Below are 18,821 nucleotides of genomic sequence, written 5' to 3'. Positions count from 1 at the left end.
GGGCGGAAAGGGCCACGATCATGGAGTTGGTGGTGGAATCAAAAAGGTTGGAGGCGCTGGAGGTGGTTTTGAAAAGGGTGGTAGAGCTGAGGGTGGATTTGGTAAGGGCGGCGGTGTTGGTGGAGGAATAGGCAAGGGAGGGCTCGGTGATGGAATTGGTAAAGGTGGAGGAATTGGAGGTGGTGCTGGAGGTGAGGCTTCACGGTGGTGATGGTGTTAATGGTGGGTAGTGGTGGTAGTATTGGGTATCTACATTGTAAAAGAAGATAATGATTTGGGGAAGACGAGGGCATTTTGGTCTTTTCAAATTTTAGAAAAGATAGAAGAAAGGGTAGTTTGATCATTTTTTAGCATTAACGCCTGGTGTGGACTTATATGGCTTTAGGTGGAAAAATAGGGGTGGTAAGTGGCATTTTCAGGGGGTGCGTGTGGACTTGTTAGAACCTTAGGGGGGAATGAGGAATATTGGGTGCATTTTAAGGGGAGATGCGTATTTAACCCATTTAAATAACCCTCCCGAAAAGCCAGACGAAACAAGGGCTTGATAAACATATCACCCAACTAATTTGAAGAAGAAACAAATGGAGTGGAAATAATTTTTCTCTTAACCGCATCCCTTACAAAATGACAGTCAACTTCAATGTGCTTGGTACTTCATGATTATTGGCCAAGGTTCTAAATCTCAGTTTTGAGCCCTGTTTTGGCCATATGCCAAGTTTCAACCATATCTCCATCTAAACCTTGGTTTCAAGGACCAGAAGTTGTTTTTTTGCCCTGGTTTTTGCTATGCTGCCTATTTTTAACATTTTAAACCCAATCCATGCATTAGAAGACTCAAAATGGTACTTGTGGTTCTGACTAAAGTTTGATAGCATATCTGTTCTTGAAAATGGTATCTAACCAGAATCATCCCTTACTTATGCCAAATATCAGTTAAGTAAATGTTTTCATTTGCTTAAGATATTATTCATAAATAAGTAAATACAACCCCCCCCCTAATTTGAATCCAATAAAAATAGTTAGAAAATTAAATTCCAAAAGGATAAAAAGTCATCCCCCTCAATTCAAGAACAAAAACTGGATTTTCGGTGGTAGGAGAAATTTTCAACTTTCAAATGTTGGGGTTTTTCTCAAATCTAAAAGTTCCATAAATCTTATTATGATAAAACATCAGTAAAACCAAAAGAGTGGAAAAATTATCTTTGTTGATATTTAATTAATATTTTCATTCATTCCGATATGAATCTGATGCCTAGAGCTCCAAATCAACCACAATGACGAAAATAGAAAGTTGCTAAATATATCATGAAAAAAATGATTAAAAAATACAGCAGTCTATCAATGCATCCACCATATGTAGTACAGGCAAACAGGTCAAAAGATGAAGAGAAAACACCTTCAAACTTTCCAGCCCTGCAAACCATATGAACTGCAGGGAATATGATTGGAGAAACACAGTCATCAGCAAAACTGATCAACTAGATCAGCCGATCAGGTGGAATGTAAGGCACATGCAAGAGAAATATCCCTCAAAGGTCGAGAGTGATTTGACGACTAGATTGGGAGATACACATTCAGTCACCAAAATGGCAAGTAGACAAGAACTTGATGGTAGAGTGATCTGACCTTCACGAACAGTAACCAGAAGATCATACGACAAACTTAAAGCAATCCAATCATCAATCAAGGGAGAAGCAGTAGCAATCAACGAATCCAGCAACCAAGTAAGAAGAATGAGAACTTTCTGAGCAAGCTATTTGGAAACCTCAGAAATTCCAGCAACCGATTGGAATGATCTTCATGTCAACATACAGAATAAAGAAGATAGGCTAATAGCAGTAGTGGAAACCCTAGATTTTCATCTTCACACAACTGGGGTTTCAAATCAAATAGGGCAGCATAGGGAAATAAGAAAGAAAACTCTCAAACCAGAAACAAGAAGAGAAATATTGGATCTTCAAGGCCCTGATACCATGTAACAAAATCGTCCTTGAAGCCAACATCTGCAAACACAAAGGAAAGAGAGAGAGAAAAAGAAGAGAAGAGGAGTCGCAAAGAGAGAACACCACACGATTTGACTGAATACCTTACCCTGAGTAATAGGGTCATATTATATAAGAAAATAAAAGGTACAGATCAGTATACCCCAACTAACACTACATGTCTTTAAACCACAATAAAACATAACAAAAGAAACCAAAATACCCAGACTGCTCTGCGGCTATCGCTAGAATATAAACTCTAACGACCAATTCGCCAAGCAGGGCCTGTAGATTGAGATGGTGTTCTGGGACTCCTTCCTTTGAGAGACTAGTCCTATTTTGTTCTTGCAGATGCAGTTCCTTTCCTTTTCCATAGTTAAGGGAAGTTTCAGGCATATCATGTTTTGGCAATTGTACTTTGTAGTACTGTTAGAGTATAAGAGTTGCTATTACCCAAAAAAAACCATCTTCGACAGGGAAAGCAAGTTTCCAAAGTACATCTAAATGATCCAACATTAGTATCAACTATCAAGTAAATAAAACTTGGACTAACGACATCAATATCTAATCCTTAAAAACTGGGCATTAAATATAGAACATACCAAAAGAAGCCTCCATACAGTTGGGCGCAGATGTGGAGTTACACCATTCCAAGCCAATTGACGCAATGTCTCTACAAGATGCATAAATATAAAGAGACAATATCATAATTAGGTGGAAGTATGGAACAAAACTATAAAAATAATGTTGTGAAAGAAATCAAGTAGCTCAGAAACAGAAATTAACAGGAGTATAGGACCCAGAATAGAATCTACTAATAATTATTTAGAATACATCCATTTGCATCTACTTTACCTGGCTATTTCAAAATGGCTGCCACACAATTTTGGATACTTCTATACTGAACATAAAATGTGTTGGGTACTAGAAATTGTCATGTTTATGCGGTGCCTAATCAAATCATAAATAAGGCAAAAGTTTCATGGTAGGGCATAAAAGGTGTAAGGTTTTGTTTAAATCAACCTCAATTAGGACCCAAATCCAACTTACCATCAACCAATCCGAATATGGATCTAAATCATATATGGCTCCATGATGGAATCCGGACCCAAAATAATTGGGTATTATATATGGTCAGATATTGGTTGGCTAGATGTGTTCACATTCCAAGTCCCAGTTGTACGGTTATGTGTTTAGACTACAAGTCAAAGTTTTGGATTTTTTTTAGAGGCTATAAATACATGTAGTGGCCGCCCAAGAGAAGATTTCTATGTTGAATAAAGCTTGGTTTCTAACAATAAGGTCTGTGAGATTCAGATTTCTGGTTGAGAGATGAAGTTGCTGCCTGGTGAGATGCTGGTCGAGGCTTAAGTGGGAAGCTCAAGTCATATCTTTTCATTTTATCTTCTTCACTTTTTAGTTTCTGCAACAGGTCAGTTCTTAACCTTAATTTTCTGCACATACTAAACCCTTGTTTCTTGCTTAATACTGCTGAGATTTCAACTCTTACTTCAGGTCATATAATCGGGGATGTTATTCTGAGTTTTTTCATGGTTTCAAAAGCTAATCTTTGTGTCAGATCATAAAAGAGTTGTATTCTGTTAGAATTCTTAAAATTTTTGTTACTACAATCCAATTACTATTTAAACCCCGTTTCAGATCCTAAGATCAGAATATGATTCTTCTATTAAATCTGATTTCTGATCTACAGTTAGTTAATCTGGAATTGTTGTTTTCCTTTGATCCAAGAACTACCATCGATTTCCTGTTTGGAAAGGTCCTAATTCAATTAGGATGCTTCTGAAACTTGAGATTAGATCCTTAAATTAATTTAAGTTTCTGTTATTCTTTTTCTATATGTGAATAGAGTAATCCATTAAATTTTGGTTTAAATCTGAAATCCAGATTACTGTTTATCACTTGCTCTTCAATTCTGGCTACTTCAACTTCACTATGATTTTGGTTTCTATGTGTTACTTAGTGACTCTATGTGATTAGAAACTCATTAGCAACTTAGTCAGGACCCAGTCAAAATCTGGATCTTCCAATTGGTAATGTACATACACGAAGTTCAGCAAATGGTTGAATGCTCCAATTTTATGGACCTAAGAGTGGTCCTGAAAGTGTCCACACCCCAAATTTCAAACAATATATGTATGATAATACAAGTTTAGAATTATGTGGATGTATGAATTGTCCCAGATTCATGGCGAAGGTGATAATTCAACTATCTATGTTGGTTGAATTTTGATACTATGCACTTGGAACACCATGATCTTTATTCTATATGTCTATAAAGGCCAAAATATAATGCCCCCTTAAAAACAAGAAAATTATCTGATATCTACAAATATAAAGGTTGTTCAAGGTCAGAAACAAGAAAGCAAGGCACCCAATTAGACAAAAAAGAAAAGCAAATACCTAATATGACAGTCGATCCAGAGAGTTCCTTTGTGAACTTCATAACCCTTGCAGAATCAGTGGATCTAGCCCCCAACATGAGCTTCTGAGCTTCTCGGGATGTACTCTCCATGCTTGCAATGGAAGATGGTGGTTTACTAATGGTCATCTCATTTGTTACCTTGCTCCTACTTTGAACTTTGCCCTAAATAAAAAATTCTTTAATTGTGAAACTAAACAACTAATTCAGAGAGAAATCCAGATGATTCGGGTATATATTAAACAAAGACAAATAATACAATTTTAGCCAATATTACCTCGAGAGACATGTCCATGTATTCACTTGATCCAAAATCATTTTCTGATCGACTCCTTTCAATGTCTGGAGGATGTTCAGCTGAGCTAGAATCTTTCAGTGACTCGGATCTCCGGGTTAGCAAAACTTTTCCAGGAAAGCTGCGACCTTGAAGCAACCTGGATCACAAAATAGAAAACAAGTTGAGTTTATGCACTTTCGCATAAATGGATACGGAATAAGATAAGAGCTCAATGTATGTAAAAAATTTTAGAAATTCAGCTTGATTTAGCATAACATGAGATTTTACGAAACCAAACAACTCTATGTATTCCTACATAATCAACAGATTAAAAAAAAAATTAAACTATGGCCAGGCAAACCTTCAGAAAAAGGGGGAAGACGGGGGATTTTTTTACTGGTTTTTAGATCCATAGTGGTTTGTAGTGGTGTTGGCTCTCTGCTTGTTGAGTGCTCAATTTGGAGGTATTTATATTTGTTGAGAGTACCCTTTCAAAGAAAATGTTATGAATGAGCATACCCTTGAACACTTCTAAGGGTCTGATTGAATCTGGTATCAAGGCTGGGAATGCTCTCCTTTCGTTCCACTTCTCCGTCATTGTTCCTCATAGCTTCTTTACAATGCAAATAGTATTTTGGATTCCTCCTAATCCTTTTCAAATCACAGCAAGACAAGCACAGAAAAATAAACAATGGTTCAACAAAAATAAAGCTCTTTTTTTATAAAAAAAAAAGAAGTAACATTGATGATCAACTATGGCCAATTGAAATTTTATGTCAGATCAGGACCATTTGAAAGAATAAGCATGGAAGTAATGTAGCTGAGATAAATCAGACCATGCTCAAATAAGAGTTCTAGGTTTTGTTTTGCTTCAGGGAGTGGGTTTTAATGGACATTGGACGAGCACATCCATAAGTCACCCATGAACAGACACCTGCTTCTACCTCATGGCAAGTCAGATGATGCTGAAATACTATGGGCAAGTAGACCCCAAGGTTCCCTAATGTTATAGTCTATTAAACTGCTAAACAGGTGTTCAGAGGAGTGTAAAATGTACTGTAAAATTTTGCTGAAATGACCAAAATTTTGATCAAAATGCAGAAATTTCGGTCGAAATATGGTATGCCTATAGAGTTGACCCCTGTTACGTTACGATGCTTATAAAAACCAAATATTTCATAAAATTTCGGACACTTTGATCGGGAAATTTTGATCCATAGTTCAATTGATCTGACTAGATTTCCAGCAGACCAATGTTGAGAGAGAGAGAGACCCGGGTACTGTTTTTGATTGGGCTCTTCATATAGAGTGTCACTGTTCGAGATCTATGCAATTATGGACATGTCATTTAGCTGGATTTCTTGGTCTACCAATGAGTAATGACTGGTCAAATGAGCTAGCTAAACAATGGGTCATCAGACCAAGATAACATTTTGGGAAGTTCCTTCCCGTTGTTAGGTAGCCATCTTGATGTACTTTGGAGTTGGTGTTGCTTGGTTATGTTCTTTTTCTCTTTTGTAAGGTTTCAGAGCTCTCAAACTGGCCCCTTTGGTTTTGTTGGTGTTGTTGTTCCACTAGTTTTCTCCCTATTCATGACATTTGTTACTATACCGGGAGAAAAATTCAAACTGATCCCACAGAAACCAATCTGCCATCGTACAATATCTCACATATAAAAGTACATTAAAATAGAGCCTTTTGATAAGTAGAAGGGCCAGGATTTGGAGCTGGACATGCTTATGCATCTCCCCTTGTCATAATCCTCCTCCATAGGGCCATAATTCCAGAATCTGAGCCCTCCCAATCTATTTTGTCTGCAAAACATTTCTAATTGATTAAACAAAGTTTTTCCTTTTCCCTGTTTCCATCCCATTAAATTCCCCTTTTCTTCTTGCAAGCTGCAAAAAAACTAAAGACCTTGATTAGTGACAAATAGTATATTGTCATGCTTGCTAAGGTACTTTTGATAACCTATTCCTCCCTCGAAAGGAGAGGTATCTCCTCCACCCCAAAGGCCAGCTCCCATTTCTTTCCAAGACTAGTTGCCAAATCATTCTTTCATGGATTGGAATCAGGGATTGGGTTAGTAACTAGTTCCAAGACAATCCAGGTAAAGATCAGGATGGATCAATCATGGACTTAAAAATCGAATCTGAATCTGCCAATCCTGATACAGATTAATACCGATTCCCAAAACCGTTTAGAAACAGCCATGAATCCACTCAGATCATCATTCTTTACCATTTTCCCCTTCTTTTAGTCAGTAAATAGCAGAAAATAAATGATAACTGACCTCTTGTAGCTAGATATATATAAGACTTTTGATTCAAAAACTCCAAAAAATCAAAGATCTGTGGAAATGTTCGCTTCTTCTTCCCCTTCTATTTCCTTGGATTTTGGTCAATTCCGGTATATTCTGGCTGACTTCCATCTGAGTCCAATCCAATTCAAATCAGAAATGATAGAGGCCAATCCTATGTCTGATTCTGCATTTTACAACATTGGGATAGATTAAGCCAATTATAGCTTGGACAATTCAATGTTACAAATAAAGAAGTTGCATGTATCAGCCAATTGCACATCATAAGAATTCAGATCGTCAAGAGTACCCTATCTCGAACATTATTATAAAACTCACACCCCAAAAGGCCAATGTCTAATTGTTATATCTATTTAAAACCTATAAATGACAGAAATCTATCTCACAGCCCCTTCCTGAAGCATTTCAGTCATTGAAATTTGTAAAATGACCAAAGCACAGGGTTTAAAGTATCGGTCCGTATTGTATCGTATCGGCTGATACGATACATACTGATATTTATCTTTTTTTTAGAAAATAGTATGTCTCAATTGGTATCGCATTGTATTGGCCGATACGGACCGATACTTGCAATACGTACGTTAAAGGATCTGTGAGAGTATCGATACGTATCGGTATGTACCGGCCGATATGGCTCGATACAGACCAATACAGCTCGACACATACCGATACGGTCGATGCCAACCGATTCACGTTGATACGGCCATTAAAGGCCCATGTGACTATCAGACTATGATTTTGTTTTTGAGATCAGAGATTGAAGGAGATGTCATAGAAAAAGGTAGGTTTCAGAAAAACTTGATCTTTGTGTTAAAATCATGGTTTTTAATCCTATTTTGCTATAAATCGATAGATTTATGTAAAACTAAGTTTGTTAATGCATCAAACTTGATCATTTGCAAGGATTTGTACTCAAATCGATAAAAGTCTCTTGTCTCGTTATACGTTGTTTTCTATTTTAGTGTTTATGAATTATACATGTTATATGTTGCTTATTTATATTGTTTTTTGCTCCAAACTGTATTTCCATGTGTATCTTGACCATTTCCATGCATATATGTAGCGTACGATACGTATCTCTGATACGATACGATACGATATGATACGATATGTCTCTTAAAATCACCCTTCCAACACGATACCCGATACCAATACTTCAAACCTTGCCAAAGCATCCATATTAAAATCAAACTGAAGTGTTAAAAATTACCCTTAATAATTAAAAAGAGTAGCTTGTATGCCTTGTAAATTTTTTGTTCTTATGATCCATTAATCATTATTAACAAAAATACACCAAAACATTCTCCTTTCCTTCTTATAATTCACAACATTCACATTTTAAAGGTACTAGGGATGTTTTGACCCTTTTATGATTTCTAACAACCAAAATATCATAACAAGGAGGTATTAATGCAGACCCAGGTTGGGATCAACCCTTACTGTGCTGCTTGTGGGCCCACTCAACAAAGGAGCACTCAAATCTAAGAGAAAAATAGCAAAACAGTAATTAAATCAATATTTCCAAAAGGAGGGTGGCAATTCTGTAATTAGATGGAAGTTTAAACATAAGAGAAAAAGAACAAAAGGGAAAGGTAATGTACAATATGGGGAGGGGCAGACTTGGAGCTAAAAGAAAATAGGGACAAACAGAAATAAGAATGGAAGGAAGGGGTATTAGAGAAAGTGGGTAAATAAAATAAAAACACAAGGAATCGTGAAGGGGGGTTGTCTTCAAGCCAAGAAGTGACAGAGAAACCGGAATTGCTTCCAAAGAAGAGAACTCCTTCAATCTCTGTCGGCTGGATCTGAGACTTCAGGCGAAGGGGTGTGGCTCAAAGCTCTATCGAATCCAAACCTTCACAGTGTCCATTCTCAACTTAGAAAGGAGTATTTAATCCCTGAAATCAGACCTGGAGAACTTCACAGTTGCAGATTTCTCAAAGACTCGAATCTCACAGCAAAGGAGGACTCACGAAGCAAGCTCTTGGGGTTTGAGACCCTAATGTGAGGAATATTAGCCCTAAAGCCTGAGGAAGAAAGGCTTGTAAGGGAAGAGATCGAACCAGAATAGATGGGGCTATTATTACCGTCCAGAACAGAGCAATCGCTTGCTGGTTGTTCAATCTTCTTTGTTTCAGATTTACCTAGTGCCAGAATAGGGTATAAAAAGAGGAAACAGAAAAACAAGAGGAGAAGAAGAAGAATTCAGAAGTGGGAGGATTGCATTATCTAAATTTAAAACAAAATTTCAACTCTAATTGGACTGTAAAACTAAAACAACTTTGATTCAAACTCTACTTGTATCTACGGCTTAAAGGAAATAAAATAATATAAAAAAAAACTAATTCCTAATTTATTCAACGTCTAATTGCATCAGGTATGAGATAGGATAACATCTTTGGGAGGTTTTATAGCTATAGAAATTAAACAGTGGGTGTTCTGGACTCGGTTCTCTTTATCAAGGGTTTCTAATATCTGGACACACAGCCTTACCCCTGCTTTTGCAGAGAGGTTGTTTCCAGGAGAAGGCCAGTAAATGACATTATAAATTTATCTCATGCCCCACAGTGGTTTTGAAATTCTTGGTGCCATCCAATCCATTAACACAAAAAAGGTGAAGGATACAGCTCAAGCTTCATCTTCAATCTATTCGCCATTTCCTTGGAAATAGAATTGGTCTCGCAAACTCCACCCATCATGAAAAAATAGTTGCTTTTCCTGCACATGGTGGTACTTGAATGTTTTATGTCTACACAGTCCTTTTAGTTGTTTTCAATATCAATAAAATCAACCAACTGGATGTCAATCTCGTCTCTATGAAAATCCAATTGTTGGTGTTTTTTCTCCTTTTGCATTTATTGATTACTGTTAAGGTTATCGGGTTTAGGTGCTTGGGGTTATTTATGTCTTTTGTGGTTCTTTCTAGTTAGTTCTAATTAGTTTTATGTCTCAAGGGTATTTTGGGTGTTTTCTATTGTAATTCACTTAATGTTTTATTATAAATAAACATGTCTCTCACGATTTAGTCATTCAACTAAATCGTGAGAAGTCTTCTCTCTCTCGGTTTTTACTCTCTCTTCTCTTCTCAGGTCTTCTTCTTTCTTCTTTGCTTTCTTCTTCTAGTTGTCTTGCTGCAGGTTAGTTTTTTAGCTTCAGTTCTGTTACATGGTATCAGAGCATTGAATTCTGATCCACGAGATTCTCCTTGCTATCAGAGCATTGAATTCTGATCCACGAGATTCTCCTTGCTACTGCTGTTTTGAAGGTTTTTCACCTCTTTGTTTATATCGTGGTCTACAGCAACCATATGCTGCTTATATTGATCTGAACTCTAGTCATATATTCATGAAGGACTAGAGTTCTCTGCTATGCTGCAACAGCCTGTGTATGTCCCTGCTGCTGTTCGAAGCCCTTGAAGATTGGTTCCTTGCTTGCCCCTAAAACCCTGACAATCGATATTCCAAAATCCTGTGGAAATTGATTTGTTTTTTTTTTTCTGGGATCTGTTCTTCATTCTTGCTGCTGGATTTACAGTGATTATACATCATTCTTGCTGGTTATCATCAAAGATTTTACTTCTGTATTGGGCTGTTCTGCCCTATTCTTCAAGGCTATCGATTTTACCCTGATCAGGGTTTTTTTTTTTGTTTCTTTTCTCTTGGGCTGTTATCGACATTGGTGTTTGCATCTATTAATTTCCCTAATAGCTGATACTAAGTCTTCTACCGACAACTTTAACATTCAGATTACCAGTGTGAAGCTGAATGGTGCTTCTAATTATCTACTTTGGTCTCAAGCCTTTGAGGTCTATATCACTGCTCGCCGAAAGATGAAATACCTTACCATGGAACCTCTGACATCTACTGATGACAAATATGATGATTGGAAGGCTGAGAATGCAACCCTTCTTTGCTGGCTTTGGAATAGCATGGAACCCTCCATTGCTTCTAATGTTATGTTTCATAAAACTGCCCAGGGTGTTTGGGAAGAACTCAAGCAAAGTTACTCTTAAGATGCAAATCTGTCCCGCATTTATGATCTCTATGAGAAATTCTTCTCTTTTAAACAAGATGGAAAATCCCTTAGTGAGTATTACAGTTCATTGAAGGGGATGTAGGAAGAACTTAATGTATACCAGCCTATCTCTACTGATGCTGCTGTAATTAAGTCCCAACGATCTGAATTTTTGGTTGCCAAATTTCTCTCTGGTTTAGATTCTGATCTTCAATCCGTCAAAAGTCAATTGTTGACTGGAGAGAAGATCCCCTCTATGAATGAAGCATATTGTCGGCTCCAAAGAGTTGTATCCCCTTCAGTGGTGAAGTCTGATTCAGCTCCTACCAACAAAGATAATTCTGTCATTTTCACTTCTACTGGAGGGCCTGGCCGTGGGGGTGGTGGTACCTCTTCTCGCGGTCGTGGTTCTACTTTTGGGCGTGGCCGTGGAGCTGGTTTTGGAGGTCGTGGGACTATGTCTAACACTGCTGGTTCTGGTTCTGTTGAGTGTTGATGCTAGTTCTCGATGGTGCACTCATTGTAATCGGTCTAATCATACTATTGATAAGTGTTGGCTCAAACATGGCGAACCACAGTGGGCCCGTGAGCAATTTGCAAACTCTGTTGTATCTGATGGAGGGGCTGATTCTGTGCACTCTTCCGACACTGCCCCGGGATCCTCTACTGATGGTGGTAATTCTTCTAATGATTTAGTCTCTCGACTCTTACAACGAGTCCAGCAACTTGAGGCTTCTTCTTCCGCATCTACAGCTGTCCTTGCCTACTCAGGTACTACTGCTTGTTTCGCGTCCTCATCCATTTCGTGGGTCATTGACTCCGGAGCATCTTCTCACATGACCGGTAAGCCTAATTTGTTTTCATTTTACACACAGCCTTCTATGTCATCTCGGATTTCTATTGCAGATGGATCCTCTATACCAGTCACTGGTCATGGGAAAGTTTCCTTGTCTTCTGACATATCTTTAACTAATGTTCTCCATGTTCCCAAGCTTCCTCTTAATCTTTTGTCTATTAGTCAATTAACTAAAACTTTGAATTGTTCCATAACCTTTCACCCTTCTTATTGTGTCTTTCAGGATCTTGCAACAAAGACGAAGATTGGTGGCGGGTTTGAGAAGGGAGACCTATTGATTTGGGAACTACATCCACTGCAGTGGTTGCTACTTCTCCTGGCGTATCTCCTTTACATTGGCACTATCGGCTAGGACATCCTTCTCTATCTAAGCTGCAACACCTTGTTCCCAGTTGCAAGTTTGTCTCCCGTATCGAGTGTGAAGCTTGTGAGTTTGGCAAGCATCATCGTACTGTTTTTCCTTTTGAGTCCAGAGTCTAGGAGTACTTCTTTATTTCAGTTGGTTCATTCGGATATTTGGGGTCCTTGTAGGGTCAAAAGTCAGTTAGGATTTTCTTATTTTGTTAGTTTTATTGATGATCACTCTCGGATGACATGGTTGTACCTCTTGAAGGATCGATCTGAATTTGTATCTGTCTTCAAACAGTTTTATAATGAAATTCGAGTTCAATTTGGTGTTCCTTTAAAAACTTTGCGTACTGACAATGCCCTTGAATTAATTTCGCGTGAGGTCTCTCATTTTTGTTCTGACAATGGCATTCTTCACCAAACTTCTTGCTCTTATACACCCGAACAAAATGGTGTGGCAAAGCGCAAAAATCGCCATTTGTTAGATGTCGCTCATTCTTTGATGTTTCATATGCATGTTCCCAAACTCTATTGGGCAGATGCGGTGTTGACAGTTTGTTTTCTGATTAATCGTATGCCTTCATCTGTTCTAAATAATCAAATTCCTTTCAAAATAGTGTTTCTTGATCGGGCTGTTTTCTCTCTTCCTCCTCGTGTTTTTGGTTTTCAGTATTTTGTTCATGTCCTTTGCTCAGGGCTTGATAAGTTATCTCCTCGGGCTATTAAGTGTTTGTTTCTTGGATATTCTCGTACCCAGAAGGGGTATCGATGTTTTGACCCTGTTACTCGCCAACAATTTATTTCTGCTGATGTTACCTTTTTCGAGAGTTCCCCTTATTTTGCTGGTTCCTCTGTTGATGTTACTATTGATGAAGTTGGTAAGGTTGCTACCCCTGCTCCTCTTCCTCTACCGATAGCTGCCCCGCCTGTACAGGTTTATGTGCGTCGTCACCAACAGCAGCCGCTGCTCCCACTTCAACCTATTGTGGCCACACCTTTACCGCCACCAACTGATTCTTTGACTGCTGATCCTCCTGTTGGTGTTGATGATCTCCCTATTGCTCAGAGAAAAGGTACTCGTACTTGCACTACCCGTCCTCTTTATCCTCTGGCAAATTATATGTTTGTTTCTCATCTTCCCCCTCATTATCGTGCTTTTGCTACTACATTACATTCTACTTTTATTCCCACTTCTTATACCATTGCTATGTCTCACCCTGAGTGGAAAAATGCTATGGATGTGGAGATGGAGGCTCTCATCTCTCATAAGACTTGGTCTTTGGTTGATCTCCCACCTGGTAAGGATCTTGTTAAGTGTCGTTGGGTGTACACGGTGAAGTACAATCCCGATGGTACTGTGGAGCGGCACAGGCCCGTTTGGTTGCCAAGGGGTTTACCCAGACCTATGGGGTCGATTATTTTGAGACTTTCTCTCCTGTTGTGAGGCTGAATTCAGTTCGTATTTTGCTTTCTTTGGCTGTTAACCTTAACTGGCCCCTTTTCCAGATGAATGTGAAGAATGCTTTCTTATATGGTGACCTGCAGGAGGAGGTGTATATGGAGCAACCTCCTGGTTATGTTGCTCAGGGGGAGGATAATGTCCGAGTTTGTCGCCTTCATAAGGCAATTTATGGACTGAAACAGTCTCCCCATGCCTGGTTTGATAAATTTAGCAGTATTGTTGCTGGTTGTGGATTTTCTCAGTGCTACTCTGATCGTTAGACGACAGGGGTCTAATGTGGTCATCTTAGCAGTATATGTTGATGATATTATTATTACTGGTAATGATGCTTCTGGGATTGCACAGGTGAAGACATATCTACTTGACAATTTTCAGATTAAGGATTTGGGTAACCTTAGGTATTTTCTTGGCATTGAGGTTGTTCGCAGTTCTCGCGATCTAAGCTTGTCCCAAAGGAAGTATGTTCTTGATTTACTTGATGAAACAGGTATGACGGGTTGTAAACCTATTGATACTCCTATGGATCCTTATGTTAAGTTTGGTGCTTCTGATGACACAACCTTTAGTGATCCACACCAATATCGACGCCTGGTCGGTAGACTTATCTATCTTACAGTTACTCGTCCTGATATCTCTTTTGTTCTGGGCGTTATCAATCAGTTCATGCAGACGCCTAAGCAAGTTCATTGGGAGGCTGCTTGTCGTATTTTACATTACCTTAAGGGTGCTCCTGGCAAGGGGCTTGTCTATCGCTGTCATGGACACACTAGCATTGTTGGATTTTCTGATGCCGATTGGGCTGGTTCTGATGGTGATCGTAGATCTACTACAGGTTATTGTACTTTCTTTGGTGGTAACTTAATTACTTGGAAGAGCAAGAACGACATCATTGCTCGTTCGAGTCAGGGTGAGTCTGAGCTATGGCTCACACAGCTGCTAAATTGATGTGGGTTCATTCCTTTACTCATGAGCATGGTTATTTCAGTGATCAGCCCATGGAGATGTACTGTGATAACTAGGCTGCTATCTATATTGCCAACAACCCTGTGTTTCATGAACAAACCAAGCACATTGAAGTTGACTGTCATTTTGTTCGTGATGCTGTTCTAAAGAAGTTGATTACTACTCCTTTTGTTCGGTCCCAATTTCAGCTTGAAGATATGTTTACCAAAGCTTTGTTTCGACCACAGTTTGCAAGTGGCTGTTCCAAGCTGGATCTTGGTGATGTCTACGCTCCAGCTTGAGGGGGAGTGTTAAGGTTATCGTGTTCAGGTGCTTGGGGTTATTTATGTCTTTTATGGTTCTTTCTAGTTAGTTCTAATTAATTTTATGTCTCAAGGGTATTTTGGGTGTTTTCTATTGTAATTCACTTAATGTTTTATTATAAATAAACATGTCTCTCACGATTTAGTCATTCAACTAAATCGTGAGAAGTCTTCTCTCTCTCGGTTTTTACTCTCTCTTCTCTTCTCAGGTCTTCTTCTTTCTTCTTTGCTTTCTTCTTCTAGTTGTCTTGCTGCAGGTTAGTTTTTTAGCTTCAGTTCTGTTACAATTACAACATGTTTGAGAGTTTCATTAGGCACTACAATGAATGGTGACTTGCACCTCCAAGTCTGAAGCATTTGCACCCATACTGCCTGGTGCAGTCTTGACTGTCTGATTGGGCTCAGGAAGACCTAATTTTGGATCATGGGTAGGTTTATAATCCTTGGGCTATTTGTTTATGGGTTATATTTGTATTGGGCCTTAATTATACATAAGGCTGCCATGTGGTCTGAGAACGAGATTAGTAATCGGAAGAGTCTTAGTTTGCTCAGTTATAAGTGTAGTTAGATTAGGATACTTAATACCTGTCTAAGAGTTTCCTTACTTTATGCTCCTGTTCTACTTTTATACTGCTGTTTTCTATTCTTATTCTTCCAATGCTGCTCTCTAACTTCCAGTTCTTAACTTAGGTAGGTGATACCCTATTTTAAAGCCACTTTTTCTATTATAGTTAATATTTATCTCTCAAATTTTGTCAATTAACTTTTGTTATCATATTCTCTTAATTTCTGATGTATAACAAGATTTAATTTGGCTAGATCCTCTGTTATAATCTCTCTATCCTGTTTTCTTTGTAGAAGTAAGACTGAGCCATTGCCTCCTTATTTCAACTTCATAATTCTGTGAGGTTTTGCACACTGATAGATCTGATCTCTAAGGTCATTCAAGAAATGGTTCAAAAACTTGGCGAAATTTTGCTAACCAAGAAGAAATGACAGGTGAATTAAGAGATTGACATAATTTCGGTCGAAATTTCGGTGTTTCACCAAGATTTCAACCCGATGTCAATGTTTTCGATACGACTTTTGGGGTTTATATAATACCCTGTTTCGAGAGTTCGTTTCAACTAGAACTCGTCTGTTTTGTCAATTTCAGCTGCGGGAAGAAGAAAACCCATTTTTTTGCTGATTTTTGCTACCTCACTTCTACGGCTCTACCCACTGCTGGAATACAGTATTGGGGGTTGCCACGTCACTCCAACAACAATTGCTGCATATTGGTGAAAATTTGCAGAGAGTCAATAGTTCAAGGAATGAACTTTTCCCAAAAATGAAATTTTTTTAAAATATTTATATATGATAAATACCCAAAAGTTGGTGATGCAAAATTTTATATTTCAAACACCAGAGACCATGAATAGCAACAAGCCATCTGTTTTTTATTAATATATTGTTGGGAGCTCAATGGATCTTACAAACCACATATAGAGTTGAGTGTTTTTATCTCATACTCTATGTAGGAAATAGTGTCCAAGTAGAAGACGTAAAGAAAGAAAACAGATACTCCCAATTTCTCAAAACCTTGGGGAAGAAATTGGAGTGTTTTAACTACATTAAACTCTATCCTATTTAAACTATTACAAGGAAAATAAAATAAAATAGAACTCTAACAAATGAAAACTAAGCCTTATCCAACTAACTGGATAACAAAGATAAGAAACAAATTTAAAACTCTATGTTGCCCACAGTTTCTGCTGGTTTCTAGTGAACCCAAAAAAAATCGAAGCATGGGCTTGGTCAAAGAGCTTGTTACAATGAAAAACCACTTATCTGGGTTGACTGATTTAACTCAGTTACAACACTAAGTTAACAACTGAGTCAAGTATTTCAAAAGTGCTTCAAGTTCTTTTTGCGCCGGTACTTTTTAGAGTACCTATCTGGATGCTCTTGAAACTGATCTGTATCAAAAAGCCTTCATGGATATAACAAAGCAACCACAACCAATAGAGACCCTATATAACAAAATAAGAGACAAAGTTCATTAACTTGGCAAATAGAACTCAACCCAACTAAAATAAACTTGCAAATACTGATTAAAAGAAGGGTAGAAAATTTGTAAGTGTTACACACATTTGGTAATTTATCATTCAATAGAAGAAAGTGTTGTCATTCTAATTCAGACTTATCACATCCATCGAACAAGGAACAACTTTGGACAACGAATTTGTCTCTTTCCACCACCACTCGTCCCTAACAAGATTGAGTAATCAATAGGACAGAGCTAAATATTGAACTGAAACATGGATCAAGTTCTATGACTTTATTCCTTAAGGTAGCCTAACAAAAGAAAATGACACCAGTTACTAGACCGTTGTTAGGTGCTATTCAGATATACCTTAGCTGCAGTATAGAACATACCATTTTGAATAAGAGGAGTATTCAGAAGATTAATAGAATAAATTTTGAGAGACGCTGCGCATTCAACTATAGAATGTAATAACAAATCCTACCATGAGGATCTCATCCACTCATAGCCCTTGTCATTCCTTCCTAGATCTGATCTAAGCAATTCTCCGTTTGATTCCCTTGCTTCTAGTTCTCACTTCCAATTTCTCACGACTCTCAAGTTGAATTTGTTACAAACATTTGTGTGATCCAATTGATCTTTATTTCTGCCTATTCCATCATAACTACGCATATCAGAAATTAGAAAATGTTAAATATTCACATTATACTTACAATGCCAATTCCGATCATAAATCGGGTTACAATTACTATCTTCAATAGGGAATGAAAGAGTGGCTTCAAATTGGGTAGAATGTAATATCCAGAGGAGGATTTCAAGCTCTCGGTTGGGTCAATTCAGTAAACCGGAATAGTGGACGAGAAACCCTAAACCGATAAATACCTACGTGGGCACTGCGAGCGGGAGAGCAGAGAGAGAGAGATAAACGTACCTGGTGCAAGCGGGTGTGGCCGAGTCCCGACTCCCCAGTGCCGGCCAGAGAGCCTCTTAATGGTGAGAGAACGAAACAGATAGAATACGTTCTCACTCCTCACTTTTCATCTTCACCTGAGGAAGTGACGAAAGTGCAAACTCTCCGTTTTCTTTTGGCAGTTTTCCTTTTCCCATAGGGAGGAATAATCCGTTCAGCAACATTTCTCTGTCCATCGGACAGAAACCGATACAACCCGAAATCAGAATCGAACAGAAACAGAAATCGAGCCGAAAACCGAACTTTCCCTGTTGTGTTGGTTTCGGATTCACTATTCCCACAACGAAACCGATCGATGACACCAGGTTGTGTTTGGTTGAAGGTTTCTAAGAAGTCGGATTCGATGGGATCTGGATTCCGTATTTTTTATCGTATTTGGTTTCTTAGAACACGGCTCCGTGTTGGATTCCAATAATCCATTTTTATATGTATTTTTAGAATCCACTAGAATTCATTTTGAAGGTTGTGTTTGGTTGAAGGTTTTTGGGGAGTCGGATTTGATGGGATCTGGATTCCATATTTTTTATCGTGTTTGGTTTCTAGGAACACGGTTTCGTATTGGATTCCAAGAATCCACAAGAATCCATTTTTGTATGTATTTTTAGAATCCACTAGAATTCATCCCAAGGGGGCGAATTCTGAAATGAATCCACGGGAATCCACCTTGGTATTTAAGGATCAAAATCCATGCAACTCCATCTATCGAGATTGCCTTTCCTCCAAAACCCGATGTTCACGCAGGAGATCAAGCTCGCCTTTGAATTCAACCTCAAGAGAGCTCGCCTACAACCTCCTCTTACCTCGTGAAGATTCCTTTCTCCCTAGCAACCTCCTCCTCTGTGCTCAAGTTCACCTTCGAAT

General features: G+C 38.3%; 1 pseudogene; it reads right to left on the bottom strand.

The window, feature by feature from the left end:
• Positions 1–17,993, bottom strand: part of LOC122662225 — an 80,410-nt pseudogene extending 62,417 nt beyond the window's left edge.
• Positions 17,994–18,821: the final 828 nt, after the last annotated feature.

This window comes from Telopea speciosissima, chromosome 5, assembly GCF_018873765.1.
Source record: "Telopea speciosissima isolate NSW1024214 ecotype Mountain lineage chromosome 5, Tspe_v1, whole genome shotgun sequence".
Lineage (NCBI taxonomy): Eukaryota > Viridiplantae > Streptophyta > Magnoliopsida > Proteales > Proteaceae > Telopea > Telopea speciosissima.
Note: the sequence above shows the minus strand (reverse complement) of the source record. Positions and strands in the feature narration are given on the sequence as shown.